This window comes from Canis lupus, chromosome 35 (assembly GCF_048164855.1).
Source record: "Canis lupus baileyi chromosome 35, mCanLup2.hap1, whole genome shotgun sequence".
In the NCBI taxonomy this organism is placed as follows: domain Eukaryota; kingdom Metazoa; phylum Chordata; class Mammalia; order Carnivora; family Canidae; genus Canis; species Canis lupus.
The window spans coordinates 15,863,826-15,876,306 of record NC_132872.1 but is presented as its reverse complement, the minus strand read 5'-3'; the positions used below and the strand labels follow the sequence as shown (position 1 = coordinate 15,876,306).

Here is a 12,481-nt window from a genome sequence, read left to right as displayed (position 1 = left end):
ACTGCTTGTACTGCACCCTGAATCGCCTTGTCCTTCTTTCCTATTCCCTGTCATCTCACCCCAGCTCTCCCAGTTCCTAGGGTGACTCCTCCACATCAACTACCTCCCTGGAAACCATTATCACAGCTTCTGTTTTCCTAGGGGAACTAGGCTAGGATAGACAGTGAGGGTTCTCTAAAATCACAAAGTGCAAATCCATGCACTGTGGCAACAGTTCACCTCTCCCCCAAAAGCTTTCATGAATACATTTTTCTATTCACAATTTACCCAATAAAAACCTAAACTTCCTGCCTAATGTTAAAGGTGCCTGATAATCTGCACCTTCACCCCAGCCTCCTCCACTCTCAATATCCAAGCTTATTTTCACCTTTTTGCTCAGCTTGAACCTCCTTCTAAATGTATTCCCACCACTAGTCAAGCATATCCTGCCTTCACCTCATCTCTATACTACCAAGTTTAAAACAATGGCATTGTCTCAAAATCTTATTAATTATTTGGAGGCTTTTTTTTTTTACTCTCTCCAATTATATTTTAGCAACTTGAGGGTAGAGACACTAGTTATATTCTGCTTTTACATTTCCCAGCACTGAGCAAAATGTCCTTAATAAATGTGTAGTGTTGATTGATTCACCTTCCAGCATACTTGACAGGATACTAAAAGCTATTCCAATATCAATTGGCCAAGAAAGATAGCCTAGGTTTTCCCCAAGGTAAGACTCATCACTCTGCTTTTGCAAAAGATCAAGGATATGACCAAATCTGATAGAAATTAGCATGCACACAGGCAAAAATAACTACTAAGCTTCTGCTTCAAGTTAAAATGTCCTTATTTTTTTCCACAAGAAGTTTTTAATCAGTATCAGTAACTCAAACTGTTAGGGAGATATAACTTTTTAACTTTCTGGGGGGTTTAGAGTACAAAGAAAACTGTATCTGTAAGGAATCACTACCCATGGGTCATGCCCAGACTCCAGTTATGGTGCTGTTACTGAACCCCCTTGGGCAGTAGCTGGAACTTGGTAGTATCATGTAGTTTGGGGGATGACAATTTCTAAAGTGCTGAAAGTTCCCGACAGGCTCAGGCAACAAGGTCAAGATAAGTTTGCTTGCTGTAGCCTATAGTCATTGCCCTCAGACCAAGCCCTTACTACTCATTTTCTGGATTAGTAATGTTAAACCACTTGGGGAATGTCCACTGAGTAAAATCCAGTCCCCTTATTATGACCTCCACGGTCCTTCCTGGTTTGTTCTCTGTATTCTCTTCTAATCTAATCCTTCATGTGCCTCCACCCATCCACAACCTAAATTCCAATTGTTCAAAATTAATTGCAACTTTCTCTTAACTCTGCCTTATACATTCCTTTCCTCATTCTGAAATGCACCACCTTTTTTCACTTGATTAACTCGTTTTTGGTGTTCAGTGTTCAACTAAGTCACTATTTCCTCCAGGGAGAGACTCCCTGATGATTCTACTCTACAATTTATCGATGTGTGTCTATTGTAATTTTCATATCACACTGAATTGGATTTAGCAGTTTTTCCATAGCTAAGTCCCATTAGCCTACAAGTTTCCTAAGGGTTTGGACTAGTTCATATTTATATTAGTTTCCTCAACATATAATAAGCCTTCAAAAAATTTTGAAAGAGTAAATAAATTTATATTAAAAGATATTGAAAAAAATAAAAAATCAAAGATATTGAAATAATAGTATGTCATTACTGTTTAAAAAGAAAATTATAAAGCAAAGTTCTTAATTATAAAGAGAAATTTGGCAGGGAGGGAAGAGACTAAAATGAAGTGAAAAAAATACAGAGCAACAATGTGGGACTAAGGTAATCACATGAATCCATGGCTGGTGATCCCCAAGATGGGCTGACCATGATGTCCCATGGAGGGACAAAAAGTCTCAGACAGAGATTAAGATAAAGGGCTCCATATATGTGGCTTGCTATATGATTTACAGAACTGAAATTCCTTACCCTGGGAAGCACCTCTTATATACTAGCTGACTCAATGATGACTGAACTTTAACTACATTGACCCGGGCATATTCTGGATCCAACATTCTGGGTATGGAGATCTTGCTGCATATGCCCAACATTTATGAATCTGTTTCTTCGTCTAGAATGTAGGATGACCTGAATGAGTGGGTAGTGAGGGTTAAGAATGATGCATACAAAGAATGTAATGCAGATCCTAACAGAATATTTATTTGATAAATGGCAGCTGTGTTGGTCAGGGTCCTCCAGAGAAGCAGAACCAATAGGAGATACATATATATGTATGTATGTACACACACACACACACACACACACACTACCAGCTGGAGACCCAGAGAAGCTAGTGGTGCAGTCTGAAGGCCTGACAACCAGGAGCACCAAAGGCAGGAGAAGATCAGTTTCCCAGCTCAAACAGTGGGTCAGAGACATCAACCTTTCTTTGCCTTTCTCTTCTCTTCAGGCCCTCTGTAGATTACATCATCTGGGGATGTAATCCATATAGACCTCCCACTGGGGAGTGCCAGTCCATAACTTCAGTTCTAATCTCTTCCAGAAACACTGTCTCTGACACACCCTAAAATAATGTTTAACCAGCTATCTGGGCATCCCCTGTCAAATTGACACATAAAATTAACTACCACTATTAGCAGTAGTCATAGCAGTGGTTATTGTTTTCATTTTAGTAGTAATAATAATACTAACTAAAGAGAAAAATCCTTAATTCTTTGGGTGTCTATAGCAGAACCAGCTGGAGACAAAGAGTGGACCCTTCTACTCTGCATTTTCATCACTGGATCTGGGTCATTTCCTCCTTTTCCAAATGTGCTGCTTTCAATCATCTGGGCTAGCTCAGGCATACCAAATTGTTGTATTACAGATGAAGACAAAGAGGCTCTGGCTTATGACTAAGCCATATGACTTATGACCATATGACTAATGAGATGCTTGAGTAATCCTCCTTCATTATGACCATTCCAGCAATTGAGCATCTTCTCACCCCTCCATTTTGTGACCACTTTAAGACTACTAGAAAAAGAAAGAGAAAGAAGTCACAGTAGACTGGATATACAACTACTTTTCATTTTTCTTCTACCATGTTTTACATTCTCCCTCAGCCAGTCTTCCTGCCAGCAGCTCCGGACACCTCTAAATCCCTGAGGCTGGGTGAGTGTATTTTCTAAATTGCCTGAAGAGCAAATTATTTTTAATAGCACTTCCCATCTCTCCTTCCAAGCAGAGCATCTGACTTAGAAACCACCTTCTCTCCTGCTGACAGCCATCCCTCCCTCATCTCAGGGTAAATAGGCCACTTTAGTGTTGATAACACTCCATTTATCTTGGGACTGCCAAATTAAAGGAGCACTCTTGATGTTTGTGGGGGTCCAATTAGCTATTACTAACAAACATGAGATTCTTTTTGAGTTTGATGTGCTATAAGAGTTTATACACAAGTAATATCATTGCTTTGCCAGGATCCTTCTTGTAACTCTCTTTTAATCCAAGTTTGAAGCAAAATATAATAATGAGACGCAAGGCTACTGAACAACATTCAAGTACCTATCTGATAGCAAAACTCATTAAAAGCCACAGGGCTCTTATGATGAACCAGTACTTTCCGCTTGACACCAAAACAGTATGTGCATGACCTTCTTAAAGAACTAGTTGGAAAGATACCTTATCAAAAACCAGGGTCAGATTATGAATTGGCCTACAAAGTACACACAAAAATCACTAGCATTCTGGGAGAGCCAAGAAACAACAAACCAACTGCCTGCAGTAGCATCCATTTAATGATTTATAATGATTAAAAAGAAAACACTGTGGTAATCCATCCTGACAGCTTTTCCAGCTCCCTAATCCTAAACTAACAGCTAGCGAATTCCAAAAATATAAAAGAAATAAATTTTATCTTTAAATTTATGCTGGATATCCTTTCCATTTTACTATGTTACTCTAGTAAACAGTAGCAATATTTAGAAATAAATATAACAGGGATATCTTCCCAATGATGCATTTGAATGTAGTATGTATATTCACAGAGAGAGGGCACTTTATAGAATTACACTCACTACTGTACAAATTAAAGCCCAAAATAGGACAACATATTATCAAAGACCTATACTTATTACTCTATATAATTCATAACATAGCAGCTTTCAGGAAAATTACATGTTTCTATAAAAAGTCAGCCCACAGTCTTTGCCTGAGAGTATTCCTTTGAAGCTGCCTGTTCTAAACTAAGGAATTTGGAGCTTTAGAATACTATACCTGTAAAATCAGATTCTGTTTTTCTTTTTTTTTTTTTTTTAAGATTTTACTTATTTATTTGACAGAGAGAGCACAAGCAGGTGAGGGACAGAGGGAACCTGACATGGGGCTCGATCCCAGAACCCTGGGATCACCCAAACTGAAGGCAGATGTCCAACTGACTGAGCTACCCATGCGCCCCTCAGATACTGTTTTTTGTTTTGTTTTGTTTTGTTTTTTGATACTGTCCTTGATGCTACTGGCCAACGAGGATCTTGAATAATCTTCTTACCTTAAATTCCATGTATATAGCAGCATATTTTTCCTTTCATTAAGTATAATCATGATTATAACACTGACAAAAAATGTGTATTTTTTTCTCATAAGGACATTGAAACATTTATAGATGCATGTATTGTCCCATTGACTTGGTAAAATAGGCTGAAGCAGATTATTCATACTTTTCACCTGGAGAAATGGAGGTAAAAGGATTTTCCTGAGATTAGCTTTAGTATGACTATGTCATGGGTTTTTATTTATCCACACGTTAAATTCTTATAGTTTCTCTATCTGTTCCTCTCTCTATAATGGTAAACGTCCAATCAGAAAAAAATTTTCATACATGTACCTATACTTCTAATATCTATGGTTCTTATCCATGGTTCCAAAACACCCTCAAATCACAATGAGTTTTTCTAACTTAATATCTACTAGTGTTTTTCCTAACCACTTAATAACACCCACTACTTTCGTCTATCACATTTTTTCAAGCCATAGCATTTCCACTTGAGAGTCTCTCTAAGATGTCTTCAGTATGGAAGAGACACCGAAAGAAGGATGCTTAGAACACCAGGAGGGGCACCTGGATGGCTCAGTGGCTGAGCATCTGCCTTTGGCTCAGATCATGATCCCGGGGTCGTGGGATTGAGTCCTGGCATCAGGCTCCCCACAGAGAGTCCGCTTCTCCCTCTGCCTATGTCTCTGCCTCTCTCTCTGTATCTCTCATGAATAAATAAATAAAACCTTAAAAAGAAGAAAAAAGAAAATAAGGAAATTCTCCTCCTAAATACTAAGTATAGAAATATAGAGTCACATGTTGGTGAAGGTAACACTGGCTATCACAATGAGCTATAGTCTTTGGATTGTATTGAAAGGAAAACATGTCTAATTACGGGGCTAGCTAACAGATGGCAGTTGGAAGTACTCGGTGTGGTTTACAGATAAAAAGTTCACCATGCCTTTACCTAATTTTTTCTCCCCATTCTCTGACAACCTTTTTTAATGGAATGTTGAGAATAACAGCCTTCAGAAGTGAGTGAGCACATAGCAGGCTTAACTTTTCCTAATGACCTTTCAGTGCAAAGCAAAAGGTCAACAGTTAGTGTTACTCACCGTGAGGCTAACAAAGGATGTGACTAAAACCCAAATGACAAAGCCTTACTGTTGGGGGTCACTTCTTAATTGACTTTCCTGACATTAATGCTTGTGATAACCCAGGCAACTAGTTTTAAAGTTGTGGTTCTCTCTTCAGAGCACTTCTTATTATAGGTTTTTGTTAAAGACACAGGTCACTGCTTACTCAGCTACATGGATAGTCTATAGACCTAAACCTCCAAATGTTGCTCATTCTTTCCTATTTTGGTACATTTTCTTTAAACTAAATGGGAGTGTCAAGGGACACTTCTGGAAACTTAGGTCATTGACCTCCCTCGGTGTGTCAGCTGTGTTAATGCCCTGGGTGTGTCCACAGGGCCTTCTGGATTCCCGGGCTTTTTCAGAGGGTACTGCGGTGCCATAGATATGTACTGGGCACTCAGCTGACCAGTGCCCACTCTAACAGTCACCATTTTTAAAATTGGCATTGAGAAGATGCTTTGAAACTTCTGGGCTGCCTAAAAGTTTATATGGGAGTCTAGTAGACATGGGCCCTGTCACTCATTCTGTTGGCATCTCAAATTTTCAAATTTATAAATGTGGGATTTGCATAAATAATCTGTAATTGCAGCTCCACTGGGATTGTCGTGCCAGCATGTTGGTCCTCTGTCTCCTTATAACATCTCAAATATTCAGTAGCTGCTGGATATTCATAGTAGATTGAACACTTTGCTCTCCACCACTCTTTCAAATATGGCACACATGTTTTTAAAGTATTGTGGACAATCCAGGGCATGCTCATCAGGCTTTTCCCATCAGGGTGTCTCTCTTTCCTATGCCCCACAGAAGAAAGAACTATCCCGTAAGTTCAAGTTGAAAGATTAAACAACCTTAGGCTAGAACACAGCGTCACATACCTCCGCTATGTTACTCACTAACCATTCAAACAGTTGTGTCCCTGCCGAGGGAGGGGTCTGCTAGACCTGCGCTGTCCCATAGGGAGTCACTAGCCACATGTGGAGGTTTACATTTAAATTAATGACACTAAAATAAAATAAGTGTCCATTTCTTCAGTTGTGTTAGCCATATTTCAAGTGCTCATAAGCTGCTCCATGTGGCTAGCGGCTCCCATATTGGACAGTAGAAGTATGGAGCATTTATGTCACCATGGAAAATTCTATTAAACAGTGCCAATGTAAACTAAGCTATAATGCTCTCATTACAGCAAACTCACTACCTCCTAAGAGTATCTGTGATAGTTTTGGAATACTAATTCATGAGGAATTTTTTTTCCATATGTGTAACCAAACTTCTACCCATTTCTCCTTGCTCCCCCTAATATGAGCCTACAAATCATATGCTCTTCTACATAGTATTCTTTCAAATATTTCAGGAAAGTTGTCCTGGACCTCCTCTTCCATTTTGTGTCCTCCCACATGGCTATCACCTGTATTTTAGGTGCATGATAAAATGTGATGACTTGGCCCTAAAATTTGATGACCAGAGCCACGAATTTGCAAACCCAGGTGACAAGTATATAAATGAATAAACACTTTACATGAAAAGAAACAATTATGTGTCCTCCAGGTCCTCCTTCTCCACCCTGACTGCCAGGCATAAAATGGGTAATCAACACATATCAGTTAAATTAATAAAAGAACAAATTTAACCAGTGCCTGTTGCTTAATGCTTGCTTTTCACATGTAATCTTCTCCATATAGAACATTAAAAACTCTTCTGCTTATAAAATAAAAATATGCATTAAAGATAACCTTGAATATATCCAAGAAAAAATAACAAAGATGCTACTATTTAGAGTTAACTACTGTTAATCTTTCTCTTGCTTAGGTTTTTTTAAACAAAGTTGGAATCTATATTCATATTTTGTATATTTTCACCTAAATATCATGTGCGTTGTCCCATGTCATTGAGGAAAATTCTAATGTCTATATCTTTATTAGCTGTATTATATTAGATAATCTTATATTATTTCATTATGGATTATTTAACATTTACTTTGTGGACTGAATTGTGTCCCCTCCAAATTCATATGTTGAATGACTAACCTCCAGTACCTTAGAATGTGACTGTATTTGGAGTTAGGGCTTTTAAAGCAGTAATTAAGTTAAAATGAGACCCCTGGTATAGACCCTAATACAATTTGACTTGTGTTCTTATCAGAAGTGGAAATTAGGATACAGAAGACCAGGCACTGGAGGGATAACCATTGAGGATGTAGTGAGAAGGCAACATCTGAAAATCTGCAAGTCATTGAGAAGGACCTCAGAAAAAAACTAAACCTACTGATATCTTGATTTTGAACTAGCTTCCAGAATTTTGAGACAATTTCTCTTTTTTAAGCTACCCAATCTGATAGTTTCTTATGGCAGCCCTGGTGAATATACTTTATTTCCAATTTTTCATTTTATAAATAAATTAGTTTCAAAAAAAGTTATGCAAAAAAGTACATATCTTTGATGAATTTCTCACATAAACTTTTTACAAAAAATTGTTTTTGAAAATCAATGAAAAAATCTTTAATATATATTTTTAAATTGTCTCATTAAAAGTCATAATTTGCGAACATGCAGAATTTTTCTCAATGCAATAAGTGAAGAAAAAATTTATATTGCTTTATGTGTTTAATCGTACATTTTTTAAAAATTCAAGTGAAGTAGAACTGTTTTTTAAGAAGTTATTGGCCATTGTCTTTTGTGGCAGTGTGATATGCAAACTTTATAGACTTTTTTTTGGTGGAGGAGGGGCAGAAGGAGAGGGAGAGAGACAATCTTAAGCAGGCTCCATGCCCAGCATGGGACTTGATCCCACAACTCTGAGATCATGACTTGAGCTGAAATCAAGTGTCGGACGCATACCTAACTGAGCCACCCATGTTTCTCTCAAACTTTATAGTCTTAATGCACATATAAATATATACTGATTAGTTTTGTATGTATTTGAACATATATGTTTTTACATGATGTATGTTCTCTGCCCTTTTATCATTCAACATTACTTTGATATTGATTCGAATGGTACAGTTAAACAGTTTTCACTATTTTATACTATGATTTTGAATGCTTATATCTCAATTATTCATCCATTCTCTTATCAATGGATTTTTGGGTTGTCTTAAATTTTTTTTTATTATCAACATAATTGCTGTAAACATACTCATCTCTTTAGATTATGGGCAAAATTACACTATGGGATATGTCAGTAAGTGAAATTACGGGATTCACTAGTTGGAAGGGTCAGCATGATACAACAGTTAAGATGAACTCTGAAGCTAGACTGCCTGAATTCAGTGTTGGTTGTACCAATTAGCTGTTTTTTATTTGTTTTTTTTTTTTTTTTTATTTTGGCCAAGGTACCCAACTTCTCTGCATCAGTTCCTTCATATATAAAATTAAAATGACAGTACATACCTTAACTTTTAAAGATAAAATGAATTAGTATTTGTATAGTTAGGAAAACAACTGGTACATAGTAAACACACTGCAATGTTTATTATATTTCCAACAGTATCAGATAATAATAAACTATTTTCTAAAATCGTCATATGAATTGATATGTCCACAGAGGTACGTATGAGTTCATACATGAAAAATGTTGGACATATGTCCAAGATAAATGCAAATGGTGATAGTTTTCACTGTCACTGTTGTGTAGTACTCAATTGTATCCATTTGTCTCAGTTTCATCATTCTCCTTTCAAAGGACTTTTAGATTGGTCTCAATCTAATGTTGTTATCATAAACATCACTGCTGTGAACATTCCTGTATGTGACTCCTGGTGTCCATTGACAAGAGTTTCCCCTTGGTATATGCAAAAATCTAAATATCTCAAAGAAAAGAAGGTACCTGAAATTTGAGAGCAAATCAATTACCAAGACCAAGGTGATGTAGCTATAAGGTTTAGACTCTAATACCCAATTCCCTAAGATTTCTAAAATTTCAGGTCCCGCCCCCCAAATCAGCTTTGATACATACAGTATTCCCAAGACAGAAAAAGTGATTCATTTTCTCTCCTTAGAAGGGATTTGATTGTGGCTGAATTGTGGAAAGGAGGAATAAAGGGTTTGAGAGAAGAACTTCAGAAATGGAGGAATAAGTGCCACAGCATATACCCATAAAATATATATGTCATTATAGATAAATATGTTCAATAGCCTCAGGTTTGCAGAGATGGAATTGCCCTCCACCAGCCATAGCCTCTGTTCATTGGACAGCAGCACAAAAGCACCACGGAATAAAGCAAATATTCTAAGCTTATTCCGGGTCAGGTACATGTAGCATTTGAGACTGAGAATAAAAAGATATTGTTGTCTGCCTTCCTTCCCTGCTGGGATGACACCAATCATCCTCAATTTCTTGCCCTTTTATTTAGTCACTTCTTTAGTATTCATCTCTAATAATATGTAACCACAACCTGTCATTATAATCAAAGGACAAAATCAAACATAAAAATGTGAATAGAGGCTACATAAAAAAAGAATCCATTTGCTCATCACAGAACCCCTGGCAGCTGCCTTAGTTCACAGTTGGCTCCATCATCCCATTGGCTCTTCCTCAGCCTGGGGCTCTCATTCTTTCTTCTGCAATGACCAGTCATTGGCTTCTTCCATCTTGTCACCTGCAAAGTGGGGAAAGAACATTCATGGGTACAAATGACCTTTCAATAATCACTAACTCTAACAAAACAAGATAGTAAGAATCTCCACTGGATTAGAGACTAAAGTCTGTCTTGCAAATTAATTCAGACCTAGGCAGAAATAAAGCCAGAATAAAAATGCCAATGTAACGTTCTTACACATATGATGAAAATGTAATGCAAAGTTAGTTCTCGTTTACAAAGTACTTGAACTCACTGCTTTCAAATTTCTCATGGTTATCATTCTGGCAGTTGTTTTAGAGATAAGCCCTCTCAGTTCATGTTAACATGGCTTAAAGCAATATGGAAAAGTGAACTGAGCACAAGAATGGAAATCAGGAGGCATGACTGATCTTTTCCAGGCTGTGTTACTTTGTCACTAAATTCTCTGATTTTATATTCCCACCTTGGTAATAATAAGCGTGCAACTCAATAATTATTTTCATTCAATAATTTGAACAGTTGCCTCCTTGATCCTTGTAGGAGGGCAAATGAGTAGAAGTCTGGAATGCTCCTCTCCGTGTTATCCAGAGCTAGTTTGATGTGTTCCATATATTGGATTAGATGATCTCTAAGGTGCTTTGCATGGTCTGTAAATCACCTTAGGAAACATAGCTATTGTTCTCAACCCTGGGTGCAAATTGGAATCTTCTTGGGAGCTAAGACAATCCCAGGGCCCAAAACACATCCTCAGAGATTGTGACTTAATTGGCCATGGCGGGGCCATGCCAGAAATATTTAAAAGCTCCCCAGGGGATTCTTTGCAACTAGGGTCAAGAACCCTGCTCCCAGCGTTTGTGATTACATGACTGGATTGGGACTCCTTCTGCTTTGTCCCTTTACATTAGTTCACATGCCAAGCACCCAAAATTATTCAGTCGGCAAGAAATGAGGCAGCAGACTTGAAAGAAATTGAATAAATATTTCCTCTATTTTTTAATCTCTCTGGCTAGACTTTTCACAGAGATAGATTGTTATAAAGTGAGTCTAAGCAGCAGAAGCTGGTGTATTCCTAGGCCACTGAGATGGTGAACAAGGGACTGACTGTCTGGGAAAAGCTTGAGTAGGATGAATAGATTCAATGAACTTCAGTGCACTTGCTGGAAATTTGGTAAGCCTTTCAGAAAACCTGCAGACTCCCTAAATCAATACCCCAGGGCAGGTTTCAGCAATAACCATGCCAATTTTTCCCACCATGTGTGGGTGAAACAGCAAGAATCCACGTATTAGTGGCATTTCCATTCTCATTCAATATACACCTAGTCTGCCCCAGTTCAACAGCTGTGGCCACTTAGCTGAGTCCTGTTGGCTCTTTTTAGCTCCAAACTTTGTGACCTGGAAAATCTATCTTCTGTAGATGCACAGCGGCCTGTACATTAGTTCTACTAACATTCTTTCCAAGACATGGGATCAAGCTACATTTCATATTTTACAGAGATACTCCTTGCAAAATTTGTATCAGAGAGCCGAGTTAATTCCATTTATATTGCCAACAATGCAAAAATTTATTAATCTATTTTAGACAAAAATGAGAAAAACTATGAAAATTTCTTTGTAATATTATTAATATTATTAAAACAAGCTTGATTAAATGAAAAGTTGGCTTTTTATTATAATATGACAGCATACTGATAAGTGATGAATGGGAATAATAATTTATTATTATTAATATATCTGGCAATATCTTAATTATCCATAACCTTATGTATATAATATGAAAAATAGCTTAATAAAAGTAGATCAATGATAGCTAGTGATTGATAGGTATTCATAAATGGGGTGAAATGGCAGATAATACTAAAATTGAATAGTTTGGCCATGGAAAAAACAAGAATTATATCAGACAACCAGTGCAAACATCCTTACTTTAAATCATAAGTGGCTTTAGGGTGGTGATTGGGCCTGATTCAGGCTGCTAAATACAGTGTCATTTTTTTTACTTAACACCTAAATGCTCAAATTTTAGGGTATATTGTGGAGGTTGGAAGAAAAAGTGGTTTCTCCTGTTTGAGAACAGAAGTAGGAGAAAGCATTAAAATGTAATAAGTAAATATAACAATAATAATGGCTGTTATTTAACATCACTGGGTGTCAGGCAATAATAGATGCTTCACATGCTTGATCTCATTGAATCATGGAAGATGCATGTTATTATCCTTGTGTTACAGGTGAAGAAACTGCCTCTTAGATGTGAAATAACTAGCC

The 12,481-nt window shown here is 37.2% G+C and overlaps 1 long non-coding RNA gene across 1 annotated transcript in view; it reads left to right on the top strand.

Moving 5' to 3' along the window:
* Window positions 1-2,750: 2,750 nt before the first annotated feature.
* The window catches only part of LOC140624699 (uncharacterized), a 28,310-nt gene continuing 18,579 nt past the window's right edge, over window positions 2,751-12,481 (top strand). The window contains exon 1 of the long non-coding RNA XR_012024156.1: window positions 2,751-3,165. This is a non-coding gene — a long non-coding RNA (uncharacterized lncRNA). The remainder of the gene's footprint in view (window positions 3,166-12,481) is intronic.